Here is a 21,207-nt window from a genome sequence, read left to right as displayed (position 1 = left end):
CCTTTTTTTTTTGGATTTTGAATAAGAAGCCCCTTGCAAATTATGGGCCTTGCAAATTATGTAGCCAACCAACCCTGCAGGTACACTGAGGAGGTGCAGGATTTGTTTGTTTTTCTGTTTCTGTGTATTTGTTTGTTTGTTTGTTTTAGCGGAGTATATGATAACACTGCCAGTATACCTACTTATCCTAATAAGCAGAACTCGAGTGCTGGTCAGGGGTTCTATGACTGGAGGCTGTGGCAGGACCTGACCTCCCATAGCTCTGTAAAGCGGTAGCTCATCCATTTTAGGCTCCTGAAGGCCTCATGACAAGACTTCTCCCCACCTCCCACCCCCAGCATACTTATGAAACTACATTATGTAGTATAAGCATAGTGTCTGTTACTGTTCCTCATTTTAAATGTAGGGGGGATACAAAGATGTCTTTGCAGTTTACCCTGAAAATTCAAATTCCAAGAGAATTCCCAGTATTAACAGAAGAGTGAAAAATTCAGTGAAATTCTTGCTGGCTTGTTTTAAGATATATTTTCTCCATTTTTTAAAAAAAATTTTATCCATATTTTTAATCATTTATTTATATGATATTTATATAAATTCTGACAGTATAAATTAGAACATCTAATTGCCATTTTAGCTAATAGTTTTTAGAATGGTCATTATGTCTGCATTGTGAATGCCCCACTCTTTGGAATAGGTTGGTAATCTACACCTAGAAGTAGTCTTGGATTCTGTTTTAAGTCCATCTAGGTAAATATTGTGTTCAACTTGATATAGGTTCTCCCTAGGGAAGTTAGGATGGGTGATTCAGTTTGGTCCTGTTAGGAGGGGGTTATCATGAACTTTGGCTTATTTCTCCTTCTTAAGAAAATAGTCACTTTGGACAGTCCCAACTGAGGTTGCTTGTAACTCACTGCCTAAGTGAAAAGCCTCATTGTGCTGGATGTAGGAACTTTTAATTCCACACAATCTCTCAGAAAGAAATTAAAAATAAACTGTTCTAGTTCTCAGTTTTACCAAATTGGTTTCTCTTACTAAACACATGTCTACCAAACAGCCTTGAGAAAGATTTCCAAATAAGGTCACAAAGCCAGTGTGGCATCTTGATACCTATGTTTGGTTCAGAAACCTAGATTCTAACCCCTTCCCTGTTATTGATGAATTGTGGAAAGCAAAAGAGATGACATATGAAAATGGGACTGGCAGAGACTGAAACAGAGTAAGTATTTAATAAAGGTTTATTGTTAAAGGGTTTTAAAATAACTTAAAAGGTTTAATTTTTTTTTTTTTTTTTTTTTAGCTTTTGTTTTTATTATTTCTTTTTTTTTTTTTTAAATTTTATTTTGTCGATATACATTGTGGCTGATTATTGCTCCCCATCACCAAAACCTCCCTCCCTTCTCCCTCCCCCCCTCCCCCCCAACAATGTCCTTTCTGTTTGGTTGTTGTATCAACTTCAAATAATTGTGGTTGTTATATCTTCTTCCCCCCCCCACGGTTTTTGTGTGTGTGTGTGTGTGTGTGTGAATTTATATATTAATTTTTAGCTCCCACCAATAAGTGAGAACATGTGGTATTTCTCTTTCTGTGCCTGACTTGTTTCACTTAATATAATTCTCTCAAGGTCCATCCATGTTGTTGCAAATGGCAGTATTTCATTCGTTTTTATAGCTGAGTAGTATTCCATTGTGTAGATGTACCACATTTTCCGTATCCACTCATCTGATGATGGGCATTTGGGCTGGTTCCAACTCTTGGCTATTGTAAAGAGTGCTGCGATAAACATTGGGAAACAGGTATACCTTCGACTTGATGATTTCCATTCCTCTGGGTATATTCCCAACAGTGGGATAGCTGGGTCGTATGGTAGATCTATCTGCAATTGTTTGAGGAACCTCCATACCATTTTCCATAGAGGCTGCACCATTTTGCAGTCCCACCAACAATGTATGAGAGTTCCTTTTTCTCAGCAGCCTCGCCAGCATTTATCGTTCACAGTCTTTTGGATTTTAGCCATACTAACTGGAGTTAGATGGTATCTCAATGTGGTTTTGATTTGCATTTCCCGGATGCAGAGTGATGTTGAGCATTTTTTCATATGTCTGTTAGCCAATTGTATATCTTCCTTATAGAAATGCCTATTTAGCTCTTTTGCCCATTTTTTAATTGGGTTGCTTGTTTTCTTCTTGTACAGTTGTTTGAGTTCCTTATATATTCTGGATATTAATCCTTTGTCAGATATATATTTTGCAAATATTTTCTCCCATTCTGTTGGTTGTCTTTTAACTCTGTCAATTGTTTCTTTTGCTGTGCAGAAGCTTTTTAGTTTGATATAATCCCATTTGTTTATTTTTCCTTTGGTTGCCCGTGCTTTTGGGGTCGTATTCATGAAGTCTGTGCCCAGTCCTATTTCCTGAAGTGTTTCTCCTATGTTTTCTTTAAGAAGTTTTATTGTTTCAGGATGTATATTTAAATCCTTAATCCATTTTGAGTTGATTTTAGTATACGGCGAGAGGTATGGATCTAGTTTCATTCTCCTGCATATGGATATCCAGTTATCCCAGCACCATTTGCTGAAGAGGCAGTCCCTTCCCCAGTGAATAGGCTTGGTGCCTTTGTCAAAGACCAGCTGACAGTAAGTGTGTGGGTTGATTTCTGGATTCTCTATTCTATTCCATTGGTCACTGTGTCTGTTTTTATGCCAGTACCATACTGTTTTGGTTATTATAGCTTTGTAGTATAGCTTAAAGTCAGGTAGTGTTATGCCTCCAGCTTTATTTTTTTTGCTCAGCATTGCTTTGGCTATGCGTGGTCTTTTATTGTTCCATATAAATGTCTGGATAGTTTTTTCCATTTCTGAGAAAAATGTCTTTGGAATTTTGATGGGGATTGCATTGAATTTGTATATCACTTTGGGTAGTATGGACATTTTCACTATGTTGATTCTTCCAATCCAAGAGCATGGGATATCTTTCCATCTTCTTGTATCCTCTCTAATTTCTCTCAGCAGTGGTTTGTAGTTCTCATTATGGAGATTTTTCACCTCCTTGGTTAACTCAATTCCTAAGTATTTTATTTTTTTGGTGGCTATTGTAAATGGGCAGGCTTTCTTGATTTCTTGTTCTGCATGCATTTGATAAAGTTCAGCATTTGATAAAGTTCAGCACTCATTCATGACAAAGACCCTCTATAAGTTAGGTATAGAGGGAAAGTATCTCAACATAATTAAAGCCATATATGCCAAACCCACTGCCAATATCATCCTGAATGGGGAAAAGCTGAAAGCTTTTCCTTTAAGAACAGGAACTAGACAAGGATGCCCACTCTCACCACTCCTATTCAACATAGTGTTGGAAGTACTAGCCAGAGCAATCAGAGAAGAGAAGGAAATAAAGGGCATCCAGATTGGAAAAGATGAAGTCAAACTGTCCCTGTTTGCAGATGACATGATCCTATATATCGAACAGCCTAAAACCTCTACAAAAAAACTGTTGGAATTGATAAATGATTTCAGCACAGTAGCAGGATACAAAATCAACACACAAAAATCAGTAGCATTTCTTTTCTCCAAAAGTTTTAATTTTTTAATTGACAAAAATTGTACATATTTATGGTGTACAACATGGTGTTTTAAGATATGCATACATTGTGGAATGGCTAAATCAAGCTAATTATCATATGTATTATGTCATATACTTATCTTTTGAGTGTGTGTGGTGAGAACACTTAAAATGTACTCTTTGAAATTTTCAACTACACAGTACATTGTTATTAACTATAGTTACCATGTGTACAATAGAGCTCCTGAACTTATTCCTTCTATCCAACAGAAATTTTATATCCTTTAACCAACATCTCTCTGGTATGCCCTCCCACACCCCCCTGTCTCTGGTAACCACCATCCTGCTCTTTGCTTCTATGACTCTGACTTTTTAGATTCCACATGTAAGTAAGATCATATGGTACATATCTTCCTGTGTCTGGCTAAAATAATTTTTATTTTGCGTGCTTTAAAATCTCACTTACATTATTATCTACCAGAATGGGAGAAGTACATTTGTTACTCTATAATTTGATTAATGCCATATTTAGGATAATAATTTGTTTAAGTGAATCTTATTGCATGCATATTTGTGGGTATTGGACTCTCATTTTGCCATTCTCTGTACAAAATTTGCAGGCAGGAACAACAGAGGCTGGGATTTCCCACTGCTAAGTTCCCATCTGTGCTGTGTCCCAGAGCCTAGCTCTTCAGAAGCCACATGACCATGGATTCTCTGTGGCTCCTAGGGATGCTCAGCAAGAAAGCTCACAGGCCTCTTCACTAGCCACAATTCGTGTCCTACCACTCAGAAACAAGCAGGAGTTGTAAGTTCAGAGAGCAAGCTGCCACCATCATCAGGGAAATCACAAAACTGATTCAGGGAAAACAAATGTGGCTTCTTTTAGGCAAGATGTTAATGGTTCCAGGTCTTAAGACTCTAAAAATTATATATCAAAGTATCAAAGTAAAGGAAGTTTCCCATATAAATTAATTTTAATAATAATAAAGCAAACATTCTGTATAATCTCTGTTAATTTACAGTAGGTTGGACAGCACAGAATTGCCAAGATTCAAATGTTTCTGATCTAAAAATTCACGGATTCATACGACTCTGATATTCACACGCATTTGCCATATAACAAATTATTTTGCTCATAATGTGTATTAGCTGAATCCCAAAAAAAGGTGTACATTAAGTATAATTTTAATATTAATTTAGTATCTTTGGACAGTAAGTATGCCACTGAGATTTGTACTGTACTAGGGTTTTTTGCCCAGAAGAGACATTCATGTCATACTGATTATTGATTAACTGAAATGATTTACAATTTGAAATCCTCATATGGAAAATATGGTAACTCAACTATTATATCCAAAATACTGTCTATAATTTGACCAGAACCCTCATTGCCCAGCCTTGTCAAATAAGGGTGTTCAGAGTACTCTAAAGTTCCAAGGCTTTAATATTCTGAAAATTTCCCGAGTGATGATTATACAGCCAAGGGTTGTCTGATTTGATTCTACACATAACAAAGCTATTTCTACTTGAGTTTGCTACTGATTAAAGAGCCAGGGAAAATGAAACCAATCTTAGAGAATCAGTGTACCATTAGCCAGAAAAAGCATCTACCATTTTCAGGATGTTGGCAAGTAAGGCCTTTTGTTGGTGCCAGAGTCTTGCTACCCAAAACTATCTTTGTGTTTTCTTTCTCAGTTTCCTTTTAGAGACAGTAAAGCTTAATCTTCTCCTCCATGCATAAGTAAGTGTATTCCAAATATTGGGCTGATGTTATCAGCAAGGAAGGTCTAAAGTCAAAGTGACAGATGAGTTAGCTTCAATTGCTGTCCACACTAATCACTGGGTTACATAAAGATTGAACAACTGCGATGTGTCATCTGGAAACATGTATGTTGTATTGTTATTTGCATTGGGAGGCCCTTGATAAAAGCTTCATTATTTTACAGAGGGAATGAATGTTCCTGTCAAGCTCTTAAAGGAATAGGGTCCTCTTTACTGTTTTCTTTTTGTAGTCCGGTTTTCACCAAATGTCTGATCTTGGCTCTTTGTACCTTGGCTGAGAAAATGATGTTAAAGGAAGCTGAGGGGCTTATAAAAGGTTGGTAAGGGGGTGGAGATAAGGCTAGACTCTTTCCCCATGTCTTCATCCTGTACTGTAGTCAGAGAGAGAGAGAGAGAGAGAGAGAGAGAGAGAGAGATTGTGTAACAAGAGTGACATCCCAATCAGTGTGTCTTTTACTGTGGACAGAAAAGTGGTATATAGGCTTTCAAAAGAAGGAAATGCACATAGAGAAAATAATCTTCATTATACTGTACTAGACTCTACTATTTACTCTATATAGCTACTAACAGAATGTAGCTGTCTGTCCTCAGCAAATAATGTAATCACTCTTTGTTTCAATTTCCTTATCCCTAATATACAGACACAATAGTACCTACCTCATTGCTGATTGAAAAAATTAAATGAGTTAATTTATGTAAAGTGCTTAGAACAGGGATTAGCAAACTGTGGTTCATGGCCAAATCCAGCCAGCAACCTGTTTCTTTTTTTTTATGATCCACGAGCTAGGAATTTTTATTTTTACGTTTTTTAAATGATTGTATTTGAAATGGTTATATAAGTACCTATACGATACATTCAATTTTGATTCTTGCTTCATAAAACCTAAAATATTTATTTTCTGACCCTTTAATAAAAGGTTTGCTGAGCCCTAGCATAGAACAGTGTCTGATACATGATGAGTGCTTTTAAAGTATTAGCTGTTATTAACAGTATTATTGCTAACTATATTGTTAATAAAACACTATATTGTGCTATACCAAAGTATGTTCTTATGCTGTCTGAGTTAGTTGCTTATAAAGCTAAGGAAAAGGACCCAAGTGTAAGTGTAATACTCCATCTAGCCTGTTCTGTAGGCTCAAGAGAGTCCCAGTTCTCAGTCCTTCAAAGACGCTCTTATATTGCAATTCAGTGAGAAATCATTCAAAATTAGTGCTCAGATTCCCAAAGTGGGATTCTACTATCCTTACAGATTACCTATTCAGGAAACAAAATTCTCCAGAATTCACAGCTGGACACAACAATGTTTAGGTTTCATCCCTAAGAATAAAAGGTACAAGTTTCCTTGGGTTCTTTTATCTAGTTCATTTAAGGGGGGAGAATTCCTCAAAAATAATTTTAGCCAGTTCACATTTTAAAAGTTTTATAAAGGATGTTAATTTCTAACCTTCATCATGCTAGTTGACAGACAACTTATTAACAGACCACTTATTAGTTAACAGACCACTTACAGAAACGAATTTCTGATGTTGTATATGTAAAGTAGCAAAGCAATTGTTGATCAAGATACAAAGAACAGATCTCTTGTAGTCCCATCCTTGGATTTTGGGCTTCCTGATTAGAACACTAGCACATAATCCAATCTGGATCAGCACTCATGTTACTGTTTAGTTTAAGTAGTACACTCTAGGTCATGTTGAATATGCTGAAGTGTTTGAATTACAGATGTTAAAAATTACCTATTTAGAACATATTTGCTCTATGTCCTTTTTGTCTAAGCTTGCCAGCTTCTACATTTCTGCTAATTTCATTGTTAAGTTCCCATATTTGTTAATTCACAATGACATTTATGTTTTATCTAAAAAAGAAAGCACAAAATTGAATAGTCTTTTGGAAGATTGACTAATGAGTCTGTATTAAAAAATCGATAGCTAATAAAATACACTGTGTTGAGCTTGGGACATAGAGTATGATTTAAAGAATATATCATACTCTCATATTCAGGGCTGCGTGCGCGCGCGCGTGTGTGTGTGTGTGTGTGCGTGTGTGCGTGCATGTGTTGGAGGGGTGAAGGGGGAAGTGGGTTAAAGGAGAAAGACAACAGAGAAAGTTATATTTAAGAACTGAGACAGTAAAATTCTGTCAGCCAGAAAAGAGCATCGTAGGGAAAGGAGGATGGAAAGCTGGGATACCTCATTGGTGTTGAAATTGGCAAATACTTTTTAAAAATAAATTGGAATGTTTTGGACAAGATATATGGAAGCATCAGAGATGCAGAGAGAAGATGCTAAAGGTAGCATATGTGTAGACCATTATGCCGTAGCCAAGTTGTCATATGTATTTTCATTGTGCCTCACCCACCCAGGGTCATGAGACCAGGAAACTTGCCTTATGCCCTTATGCTCCCTTTACCTGCACAGTCTCTAGAACAGTGCTCAGCTCATCTGCGCTGCTTAGCTACATCACTTGTTGTTGATGTTAACGAAAGATGGGACCACCTCTCCGTTTACACTGACTATACAGAAAGATGGTTTATGTGGATTTAGTTATTCTCAGGGTACTTCCTCTTTGAACTTTGGCTCAAAATGATAGCTTTTCCAAGCTCCAAACTAAATTATATTTTTAAAAAAATTTATTTTGAGAAGAGAGTACCTGTAGGAGTGACAATTCATAAAAGACTGGGGTTTTTTGTTTTAAAATCTTCCTGAGTGTTCTTTTATGGTTTTGCTAGTACAGTCATTTGTTGCTTAGCAACAGGGATATGTTCTGAGAAATGTGTTAGGCGATTTTGTTGTTGTAGTAATATCACAGAATGTACTTACACAAACCTAGGTGGTATAGCCTGCTACATATCTAGGCTATGTTGTATAGCCTATTGCTCCTAGGCTCCTATTGCTCCAAACCTGTACAGCGTGCTACTGTACTGAATACTGAAGGCAATTGTAACACAATGGTATTTGTGTGTCTAATCATACCTAAGCATAGAAAAGGTACAATAAAAATACGGTACAAAAGATTAAAAAATGGTACACCTGTACAGGGCACTTACGATGAATGGAGCCTGCAGGTCTGGAAGCGGCTCTGGGTGAGTCAGTGAGTGAGTGCGGAGTGAGTGTGAAGGCCGAGGACATTGCTGTGCACTCTTGTAGACTATAAACACTGTACACTTAGGCTGCACTAAATCTGTAAAAAAATAAAGTAATTGTGCTATGACTTTACCATGGCCATGATGTGACTAGGTAACAGAAACTTTTCAGATCCATTATAAATTAGGGAACAATTTCATATATGTGTCTGTCGTTGACCAAAATGTTATGCAGCATATGACTGTATTATTAAGATACAACACAGACTTAAGGGGAAATCCAGTAAAATTTTGTACTTTTATTTTAGATGCACACATAATGCTTCATAAAATAATTACAGTTTCTGGGATAGAAAAAAATTTTGTGCAAAATGTTTTCAAAATAATATGTCAGTAGTGAGATATTATTTTATTGTGAATAAAATTTATAATAATATACTTTCTGTTACCCCGATCTTTCTATCCTATAACCACATTTCGGATTTGGAGAGAGGGAGAGGGAGGGACAAATATTTATTTTTATGTTAATTAATTTAAAAATTAATTATGAGATTAGTGTTATTAAAATTAGACTATTAATACAGCAATAAAAAAGCTTCCATACATGTCTTAAACCTTAGCCTCAGCCTAATTATTCCTCAAAGATTAAGCTATTTTGTCTTAACAATAAGCCCCCAAGGCCAATGACCTTGGTTTTTATTATTATGGCTAATTAAGAAACATTCTTTTGATTAACCTGACCCATAGACCTAACAATTTTTTCTCCATTCTTCCCTCCCTCCCATCCTCTCTTCCTTCCTCTCTTTTATTTCCTTCCTCCCTCCCTCCCTTTGTTCTTTCTTTCATTCTTCCCTTCTTCATTACTTCTTTTCTCCTTCTTTCTTCCCTCTTTTCCTCTACCCTTCTTTACCCCCTTGCCTTCCCTCCTTTACTGTCATTCCCTTCTCCCCTCCTTCCACTTCTTAGATCTTCAGCTCATGAGCGTATCACATTAGAAAGGTAAAAACATCCTCTCCTACATCATTAACTTGTCAAAACAATTATAATGCTCATATTAGAAAAATTGTGTGGTACCATATTCTAATATATTTATTTCCTCCTGAAGTTTTTGGCCACATGTTTTAAGTAAGTGTTTTAAGTTCAGCGATGACTGTTTTAGAGTTCTGGAGTGGAAAAGAAAGGAGTATTTTATCTGAGTTATAAGTTCTGTGACATTTTCATTGTAAATTGTATCATGATGAAATGATTAAAAATAAATTATAAATTAAGAAGAAATACAGCATGTATCGGTTTGTGTGTGTCGATGTAGTATCCTGTAACCTTGCTAAATTTACTTATTAGTTGTTAGTTTCAAAAAGAAGATATATATATATATATAAATACACATACACATATGTATGTGTATATATAATTTTCCCCTTATTACAGGAATTTTTTCTTTCTTTCCATCTGTATGTTTTTTATTTATTTGTCTTGCTGTGTTGTAGTGGTCCTCCTTTGTTTTTGTTGAGAAGTTGCTTAATAATTATATTGCTTTGTCTTTGATATAATGTGTTGTTGTTTTCTCTTGCTGCTTTTAAGATGGTTTTTTTTATCTTTGGCTTTCAGCAGTTTGGTTACTACATGACAAAGTATGGTTTTCTTTGTTTTTATTCTGTTTGAGATTGTTGAGCTTCCTGCATCTGCAAATTAAGTTTTTTACTAAAGTTGGGAAACTTATGCCATAATTTCACCAAATATTTTTCTGCTCCTTTTTGTCTCTTCTTTCTTTCCAAATTCCAACTGCATGCATATTGGATCATTTGATATTTCCCCACAAGTCTCTGAGACTTTATTCATTTCTCTACAACATTGTTTCTATTTCCTAGAGTGCGTAATTTTTCTTTATCTTTTTCACATTTATCGATGCTTTCTTTTGTCATTTCAAACTTGTCATTGAGCACATCTGCTATGTACTTCATTTCAGTTATTGCACTTTACACCTTTGGGATTTCTTTTTTGTTCTTTTCAGATAGTTTTCATTTCTCTGTTGAGATTCCGTATCTGTTCCTCATGAACATGATATTTTCCTTTAACTCTTTGTCTGTATTTATAATAGGTGCTTTGAAGTCTTTGTAAAATTCAACATCTTGGCCCAGTTGATAGTGACCTTCCCCCCCCAACGTTAAAATTGAGTCACACTCTTTTATTTCTTTGAATACTCATTAATTTTTATTTGAAAATTTGAAAATAGTCTTTTGGAAGATTGACTAATTATTCTGTATTTAAAAATCAATAGCTATTAAAGTGCACTGCACTAAACTTGGGGCATAAAGTATATTTTAAAGAATATACTGTGGTCTGCTGTAGGAGGATATGTTATTATTTCAAAATACATTTTATACTCAGGTGTGTGTGTGTGTGTGTGTGTGTGTGTGTGTGTGTGTGTGTGTGTGTGTGTGTGTGTGTTGGAGGGGTGAAGGGGGAAGTGGGTTGAAGGAAGAAAGACAATAGAGAAAGTTATATTTAAGAGTCAAGACAGTAAAATATTGAGACCCTATCTTAAAAGTGTGCAATGGAGCTAATATTCCACAGTGACTCTGAAATTCTGAGGGTTGTTGGATCTTTCTTCTAATAGCTAGTTAACCTGCCTGGACTCAAACTGCGAATGCTGTCTCCAGTGAGGTGTGTAACAACTGCTCTCTAGTCTACTAGGGAAAGCTCCTGTGCCCCAGAGCCTGCTGAAATAATTCAAACTAGCCAATCCTAAGGCTGCTTACTCTGCATTGCCTGTTGCTTCCCATAGAAATGACAATAAAGGCTTTTGCTAATGGCTTTCTGCTATCCTTTCTCCCTCTGCCTCCAGACTGACCCCGATGCTTCCTTATTTGGCCCCACATGGCCTGACATGCTCCTCTTCTTGGGATTTGTTAGTATAAAAAACTGTTTTTTCAGTGATAGTCATCTCCGCATCTGTTTTCCTTGCCATACCTAAATAATAATAAAATCCATAATTTAAAACACCCTATCTGTCTAAAAAGCAAAGGGTAAACATTTTCCAGGGGAAAATAACATCACCTACAGCTTCTGCAAGATTTCTATGTACAATGTATCCCATACAATAAAAAATAACTCCTCTTATGAAAATGCAAGAAAATGTGACATACAGTATTATTTTCAGAATTAATAACTCATTGGATGGAATTAATAGCAGATTAGACATAAGAGAAGAACAAATGAATAAAGCTGAAGACAAGTCCATAGAAAATATCCAGCTGAAGCACAGAGAGGAAAAATAATGGAACAAATAGAAGAGAGTGTAAAAGACATGTAGAACCCAGTCAAAAGATAAATAAGTGTGTAATTAGAATGCCCAGAGCAGAAAAGAGAAATTTGAAGAGAAACCATGTTTGAGGGTATAATGGCCAAAAAGGTTTTGAAACTCATCAGGTGGGGTCAACAACCCAAATGTTTATTAAAGTGGAGTGGATAAATTAATTGTGGTATATTCATATGGCAATTAAAAAGAATAAACTGTTGTTATGTACAACAGAATGAATTGCACAGATATAATGTTGAGTAAAATACACCCAGAATTCCATCTTTAAGAAATTAAAGAGTAGGCAAGATTAATGTATGGTAATAGAAGTCAGAAGTAGTGGTTAACTCTGGAAGTATTGACTAAGGAAGGTATATGAAATATCTTTGGGGGTGTTAGGAATATTCTATATCTTGATCTGGATGGTGGTTACGTTCATGTGTGTGTGTGTGTGCATACATGTGTGCATACATAGTATCTATTGCCTAAAATTTGTGCACTTCATGCATTTTATAATTCAGTAAAAACAAAACAAAATGAGAAAGTAAAACATATTGTCTCTGTTTATATAGATATGGGTAGAAGAACTGCTGAGAGTAATATATAGAGAGAGATATGATAAAGTTTTACTGAAACAGAGGGTGAGTTGAATAACTGTGATGCTTCAAAGAAAAGAGAGATACTGGAAATGAATTTTTTTTCAAAATGATTTTTGGAGGTAAATTAAGCACGGGCCAAGGACTTTCATTTTAAAGATAGGAGAAGGTAAATGAATTATGAAGAATTTCAGCAAGATCAGAACTTCATTTGTTGTTCTGTAGGTAAGCAATAACGTAAACCATTTTACAACTAGAATGTAAACAGAAGTTCATCTGTAACCTTAAATACTGATATTGTTGATTAAGACTGAGTGGAAAGTAGGATTGAGTTAGGGTGCTAAGAATAAAACATATGTTTTGGCAAAGGGAATGTTAAATGATTTTATGTGTGCAAGCATCAGCATAAAGGCCAAGAATCACAGTCAATTAGCTGGTTTCCTCAACTGGTAGTTTGGTTAGGTGCAGTCTCTCTTCCTTCTTTGAAAATTGTTGGTATTCCTGTGTAGTGATTGACACTTAGAGTCAAACAGCCACAAATAATCTGAGGAAGATTTAGTTTTGTTTTTAATTTTTTCCCCAGAAATACTTATTCTTTAAACTCCTTAAAATGAGAGGGACCATAGTTTGTGGGTTCCAGTATTAAAAATGGTAACAGAATGTTAAACCAAGAATGAAGCTCTTCTAAATGTGGGGCCCTGTGCAGTTTCACAGGTTGCAAGCACAGAGACCTGGCTCTGGTTTTTAAAACTTCATTCAAACCCTCTGTGACTATAGCCCTGGCAAACTCTGCAACCTTCATAATCTACCTTCTTTCCACAGGCTCCAGCTGTACCACTGGGCTTGCAGTTCCTAAGACACTTCATGTTGGTTCTTGTGTCCGTGTCTTTACGCATACAGTTCATTTTCTTCTCAGGATGTTCTTCAGCACTAGTCTGTCTGATATATTCTACTCATCTTTGTCCACTCACGCCCCTGAGAGAATTATCCAGTCCTTCCTTGAGCCATCTCTGACCTCGTGAAATCTCTATTGTTATACTTTATAAATTTTGTTGCTATTTTTGTTTAATTGTTTGTCTTCTAACGTGTGAGCTCATTGTAGTCAGGAATTTTGTTTTATTTATTTCATTGTATTGTACAAAGTAGATATTTAGTAAATAATTATTTGTAAATGGGCAAAAGAATAAAATTAAAATTCAAAGTGGAGAAACAAAGTGGAGTACAAAATGGAGAAAGTTCAACTACATTTAAAATAATAAATACAACTGTTTTTTTCTATTAAAAACCTTTTTTTTCTATTAAAAAAGACTGGACTCAGTCTTTTTGATTCTTTTTATTCCCTACTTAATTAATCTTTAAGAATTTTGATATTCACTTATAGGTGACTTGGTGCTTTTCTCTTGCTGTTTTCAGGATTCTCTCTGTCTTTGACTTTTGACAGTCTGACTACAATGTGAACTTTTAAAGAGAAGAGAACTGTGGTTATTAGAAGTGGGAAAGGGGGAGAGAGACGAGATTAGCGAGAAATTACTAAGGGTCACAAAGACTGATTACATTTTGTAAACATGAGCGCACTGATTATCCTGATTTGATCACTAAATTTTGTATACATGTATTGATATTCAAAACTGTACCCTATAAATAAGTATATATGATCAATTATGTTTCAATAAAAAATAAATTAAAAAAAGAATTTTGATATTTAAATTGGTGAAATAATTTGACCTCATTCCTATACTCTGGTTTAATCTAATATATTTTACTGTCACTTTTTTGTCTTTTGGTGCTATGATTAGTAAGTCTACTTCACATAAATAAGATGGCAAAGACTTATTAGGAGTAACATTTTGGAATAAACTTTTCCCAAAAAGATTATTATATCCTGAATGAATATATAACCAATGACTGAACGCTACTAGTAGCTGGACTAGTAATAATTGCTCTCCTTAATTCTTTATATATGGAATAGTTTTTTATCATTATTTCCATACACCATGGCCAAATACTTTCTTGTTCTTTCACAATAATTTCCACTAACTGTTGCAAAGTCCACAGGTGTGAGCTGAAATACAAGCTACAATTTGTTAGAATTCTCTGCTGCCTTTCCACGCAATGAGACATTACTTTCCATCCCCTAGGGTAAGGATCATGAATCATTTTATTCCCCCCAACCCCCTTATTTTTTTCTTCAGAAAAAGTAATACATCTCAGAATGCTGACATACTCTGAGTACTAGGAAAAGCTCTGTTTAATGGCAGGCAAAATGAAGACGGGAGGAGATACCCTTTGCTCTAAGATACCTTTTGCTCTTAGAGAAAAGGGTGTCTCCCCCCTTCTTCATCTTGCCTGCCATTAAATGGAGCTTTCTGGCCCTAACTGTAGAATGGAAGAAAACAGAAACATAGAAGCAAGTGGAAACATAATGGGAAGTAAGCATCCCCCAGACAGTGGTAACCTGGAATAAGGAAGTCAAATAGAGAGCTGTAGTTTTCAAAGCAAGACTGTTTCAAGTCATATTTACTGGGCACTCACTGTTTCAGAAAACCTGGTCTTTGTTTAGACCATTTGGAGCCTAAATCCTAAGAAAACAAATGGATAGAGTGATTATTACATAATTTCATTTCATATTTATTTCATCCTTTATTCTGGGGTGGGGAAGGTATACTGATTATGGTTATAATAGGCTGAAAAATACTTTTGCTATCAACTGAAGGTAAATTTTGTGAGAGAATTGAGGTGATTTTTAAAGGAAAATAGGCATGGGAGGGAATTATGCCAAGAATATTGGATGGCATGGAAAAAGTAATAGAGTTCAGAAAAAGTGAAGGTCATATTATTAGGTAAGTGAAGAGACAGGTTTTTTTCCTTATATAATACTCATCTTGTGATCAATTCAAAGGCTTTTGCTTTTCACATGTGAGTCAGTATTTGAGAAGGAAGTTGAAAGAATCAAATGGAAGGAAGGAATAACAGTAGGACAGCCTGAAAACAAATGGAAAGAACTAATATTCATTCATTCAGCCTTGTTGCTATAGGTTGAATTCATTCATTCAGCCATATTGCTTTTGTAATTTTATTGCTTTTGGGGACAGTTTTGAATATGTCCCCCAAAAGTTCATGTGTTGGAAACGTGAATCCTATTGTAACAGTGTTAAAAGGGTGGGAAATCTGCTTATAGTATTTGAAATGTGGGGCCTTTAGGAGGATCATGAACACTGTGCCCTTGTGAATGGATTAATCCATTCTTGGAGTAATGGGTTAATGGTTTAATGGGTTACCATGGTGTAGTCTGTTTTTATAAGGGGAGCAAGTGAGCACAGTAAAACACTCTTGCCGTTCTTGCCATGTGATTCCCTGTGTCACCATGGGACTATGTAGAGATTTCTCACCAAAGAATAAGGCCCTCACCAGATGTGCTCCCTGGATCTTGGACTTCCCATTCTCCAAAACTGTAAGAAATAAATTTCATTTTCTTATAAATCACTCAGTTTCAGGTATTCTGTTATAAGACAGAAAACAGACTAATACACATGTGTTTGTATAATGTTGGTCAGGCAAGGTAATAGATTCCACTGGTTTCTGGTCCCTATTTTTCAATGAAATGGCAAGAAATTAGAGCAATTCTTAACCTCAACTCTACAACTATCAGTTTACTGCCATTTCTCAACCAATTTACATCTTTTTTTTCCAATCAACTCCAGTAGGATCTATAGGCCAGCAATATAAAATTAAAACTATATATGTTATTAAATATGTACAAATATACAACATACAATATATAATTTGTTGTATATTTATAGCAAATAATGCATACATAATTGTTGCGCAGGAGTTTCAGATCCTTCTGCTCCTTCCTGTGCAGGTTGTGAGTCAGGTAATTGAAAGAAGATACTGGCAGCTTAGTGCAAGGTAGACATACTTTATTCTTCAGATATGAGCTTCACAGACATGCTTTATTCTCAGACACAAGCTCAGGCTCTACTCCACTGACCCTCCATGCTCTGCCCTCCTTCCATTCTCCACTGACCAGCAGTTCAGAGCAGTTACCTTTATACTTTCAGTGCACAATAGCGGGCATAAGCCAAGCATTACATAATTACAACAATCATGCTGAATCAGTAAATGGGCACACGTTTATAGTTACTCTACTGTTATAACTTGTTTCTAGCAAATGTGCTGAATCATGGCCATTTGTAACATGTAAGGCAAGAGAGCCTGAATCCACTAAACTTTTTCTGCTTTCCTTACAGACCACCCCTTCAGGGTCACTTGCCATACATTTGATCTTCTGCATGTTGCCTTAGCAAGGATAACTGACCGGTGTTTCCATAGGTCACAGCAGCAATATAGGCTGCAGCAACATGCTACTAGGACACAGGTGCTCCCTCCCAGTACAGCTAATTTATCTGTTCCAGGCCATGTTACCTTCACTTGGGGAGGCCAAGTACTTGTTACCCAGGGTGAGACTTGCAAGTCTTCTTCTAATCCTCTCCTCCAAGGCCCCATTAGGCCCACCCAGCATACATGGAGGGCTTCTATTTCCCAAGGCCATCCCCACTGTGCTGTCTGCCCCTGTTGTAAACAGGTTGGGGCTGGTAAGAGAATATTTCCACTCTTACTGTATCCAGGTTTCAGGAGATCATCTGTAGTAGTAACCTGCAATTGAATAGGTGCTACAGCTCTGTGCCACAGAGCCTCCACCTGACAGGGCCTACCCTTGCGAGGTCTCTCATTCATGATCTTGACTGTCGGCCACAACTGACATGTCTACCCCTTCAGGGATGGGGGTTAGGGGGACAACCCCCTTAATCAAAAGACCTTTGTACCATTCAATCATTCCTGCTGCCTGGGAATGATATGGCACATGTGGTTTCCACTGGACAGACAACTGAGAAGCCCATGTCTGTACCTCATGTCCAGTAAAGTGAGTTCCATTGTCACTCTCTATTACCAGGGGTTGACCAAACATGGCCGTAAGGCTATTAAATGCCTTCACAGTGCTTACTTACTCTGGGGCCTTACAGGGCCATACAAACAAAAGACCAGTAGCCGTATCAACAGCTGTGAAAATATGCCTGTAGTTTTCTGACTTTTGCAGACCTCCCACAAAATCCACCTGCCACTGTGTCAGAAGCACTCTCCCATGCGTTATCTGCCCATCAGCATGGGGTACTCGTCTAGGGTGTGGGCTCTGCTGAATGCACACCAGACAAATGCAACATGCATTTATCACATCCTCCCATCTTATGGGAAGGTTCCACTTTTGAACCATTTTTCGATGTAGCCACCAAGCTATATCAGCTGCTGGAGCTCTCTCCAGCCACCGTACCTAGCCAGCACATCAGCTTCATCATTTCCTGGACTGGCTAAGGGGGAATGTCCCGTGACATGGGAAAGAGTTACTTCCTTTTCCTGTCCCAATTCCCATAACTCTTGCCACATGGCTTGCCCCCATAAGGGCTGGTGACCTACCAGCCACTGTTGATACTTCCAAGTAGAGATCCAAAGGGTCAAGACCTGGAATACAGCCCAGCTGTCAGTACAGATGGTTAATGACCCTGGCTCTTTTTTTATCACCATCCATACTGCTCTTAGTTCAGCCCATTGGCTACTTTGCCCTATACCATTCTCATACCACAAGGTATCGGTTAAGGGCCAGACAGCAACAGCCATCCATGATGCTGAGGGTCCCATGCTAGAGCCATCTGTATACCAAGCCTGCTCTGCAATAGGTCCCTTTCTCTCATGGAAAGGTGTGGTCTCCACCTCCATGGATAAGGGTTGTGTCACAGTTTCCTCCACAATCTTTAGTGATCCTAACATAGTTCGCAATTCATTAGACAAAGTACTTGTAGACACAGTATTTCTCTGTTCTACATATGCTCCTCATTTAGACAGAGTGGGAGTCTGAGCTACATCAGTTTTAGGGGTGGTCGTCCACATGTGTAGCCAACCTAGACTGGGGTATGTTGTCCTTACTAGGACCTTGGCCGTTCCTGTAATAGCTTCAGTGGCCATCAGGGCAGAATACACAGCTGCCAACTGTTTCTCTATCAGAGAGTAATGCACTTCAGCACCCTTCCAGGGCTGAGACCAGAATCCTATAGACATTCAGAATCAGTCTTGTCTCTGCCACAAACCCCATCCTGACCCTTCTTGGGTTATATGCACATCTAATTCAAAAGGCTTAGTGGAATCAGCCACTTGCAAAGCCTGTACTTGTTGTATTGCCCTCTTAGTAGCACGGTAAGCTTGTTGTACCTCTTCAGTCCAATCCCAAAGAGCTCCTTTCTTTATTAATGAATACAGTGGGTGTGCCATTTGAGCCATGTGGAGTACAAAAACTCTCCAATACCCCAAAAGTCCCAAATAAGCCTGTAGTTGAGCTACTGTTATCGGCTGAAGGTATGCCTGTATCTTATCTACAATGGTTCCTGGGATGACTCATGTCTTACCCAACCAAACAATTCCCAAGTATTTGTCAGACAACGCAGGTCCTTGCACTTTGGTTGTGTTCATGGCCTGCCCACATTGTTTCAAATGGCCTAGTAGTGCTGGAGCCACTTGGATTAAATCTGCAAGAGAATCAGAGGTTAGTAACATCAGCAATATAATGAAACATTGCAACTGTGCTGGGCCTAGTCCACTTGGCTAGGTCCCCAGCCACCAAACCATGACAGATAGGCTGTGCAGATAATTTTGAGGCAACACCTGAAAAGTTCATTGTCTTCCTTTCCAGTTGACGGTAAACTATTCTGGGCTATCAGCTGAGACTGGGATAAAGAAAAAAGCACTTGCAAGGTCCAGTACACAATAACTTCCCAGCTGGGTCATTAGCTGATCAGATCACGAACTGAAAGCACAGCCACATACAAAGGAGGCACTACTTTGTTCAGTTCTTTATAGTCCAAAGTCATTCTCCAAGTACCATCAGGTTTTTTCATTGGCCACACCAGGGCATTAAAAAGCTATGCAAGGGATGAACAATGCCAACCTTTTCTAATTCCAAGATAGTGGCACTTATCTCTGCATGTCCTCCTGGCAAGCGGTACTGTTTCACAAGTCCCCACAACACAGGGTTTACTGTCCAGATCTGGAGCCAGAATTCTCCAACTGTTGTTTGCGAATGCAAACTAAAAGTGAGCCCAAACACTGGGTACAAATCAAGCTTTATTAAAGGAAAAGAATCTGCTGTGCTGCACTCAAAATGGATAGCAGCAAGTGGTGTCGGGGTGGGAGGGCTTCTATAGGCTGTAAGGAAGGCTGATGTAATCAGGGAGGGGTTTGATGCTGGTGTGGAGGAGTTTCTATTTCTTGGAAACCATGAGGTTTCTCATAAGGGAAAGGCTGATGGCCATTTTGTGCTGAGTATGTGTAAAATGGCGCAGATCACATCCAAGATGGCACTGGTCACATCCAAGATCCATCATTCCTGCCTTTTAAGTATAGGGAAAAGGGAAAAGTTCTCGTTCTTCTGAAGCTACTTCCTGCTGGAGATGGGTGAAGATATGAAAAAAACAAGATTAGGCGGCGGGGTATTGGTTTCGTGTGGGGAGGCTGTATTCTTCTGGGGAAGGGTTGACAGTACTCAGGGGCTAATGTCCTCCTCCCAGGAATAATTTGGTGACCTTTTGGTTGGTGAAAGCCTCCATATCTTCCTGTAAGAAATTAGAGAAATACTGAAAGAGGCAGGGACCAAGAAGAAGGAAAAGTTCCATCATGGTTAGGGGTCTGAGGTGTTTTGTCTTGAAGTCCTCCCCCATTGCTATAGAGTGGTTTGGGTGAAGCAGAAATGTTTTTGTTGCGGGGGGGTGGAACTGTAGTCCAGCAGAATCTCCTTTGGAAAGAGCTACCCAGTAGTTTTTACCCCCATAAGAACATGATGTGGCAATTGTCTGGTCATAGCATGTTGTGGGAACATATGTCAGGGATGTGAATGTGTCCTGTAGGGTTCCCCCGAAGATTCTGGGTGGCTGACCCAGGAGGTTGGAAAGTGTCCTTCCACCCACCAAGATCTTGGTTGTACATTTTGAACAGGGTGTGGCATATGTCTCTGTTAGGAAAAGAAGCAAGAGGAAGAGAAAAGGCAAGTGTTCAGGGGCTGAGAGGTTGAGAGGGTGCACAGTAGGAAAAAGAAGTAGAGGGTAACCTCCTCGGGGGTGCAACCGCAGAGGGCACCCTGCTAGGCTAATTCAGTTACCCACTCAAGGATGTCTTCAACACTGGAGGCAGTGGGTTGGGACCAGTCTTGGAGCAGCCCCTGTGTGAAGGATGTGAAGTGGGCCTGCAAGAGTGAGAGGATAATCACCAGGGGAAAGACCATCCTTCCTCTGGGATTGGGGGAAAAGTGGAGGTCCTGGAGATATTCAATTTTGTGGGTCCTAAAATGTATGAAGTGTAAGATGTTGAGTTGGGGGTTGAGCAGGGGGACCCCTCTGGCTTGGTGTTAACAGATTCTTTGGGTAAATTCTCAGGTGCTAGTTTTACCAAGGGTAAATGATACCAAGGGGCCTTTCCTAGTACCTTTATGGCTATGGGGGTGGTGAGAAGTACTGTATAAGGCCCTTCCCAACGTGGTGAGAGAGGCTTTGGGATTCGGGTTTTAATATACACTTGCTGTCCCGGGCTCAGTTTAAAGTTTGAGAGGGTGGTGGGGAAAGAATGAGGTAATAGAAGTTTAGGAAGAAGATCCCTAATGAGGGAAAGAGTAGGGACATACTGGTTTAAAAGCGATGCGCTGGAAGAGAGAGGTGTGAGAGTGAAGGTTCTACCATACATAAGTTCGAGGGGGCTGAGGCCAGTGGGTTTGCAGGGGGCAGCTCACAAGCAAGTGCATGCTAGAGGGATAAGTTGGGTCCAAGGGAGGTAAAGTTCCATGGACAGTTTGG

Source organism: Cynocephalus volans, chromosome 5 (genome assembly GCF_027409185.1).
Source record: "Cynocephalus volans isolate mCynVol1 chromosome 5, mCynVol1.pri, whole genome shotgun sequence".
In the NCBI taxonomy this organism is placed as follows: Eukaryota; Metazoa; Chordata; class Mammalia; order Dermoptera; family Cynocephalidae; genus Cynocephalus; species Cynocephalus volans.
Note: the sequence above shows the minus strand (reverse complement) of the source record.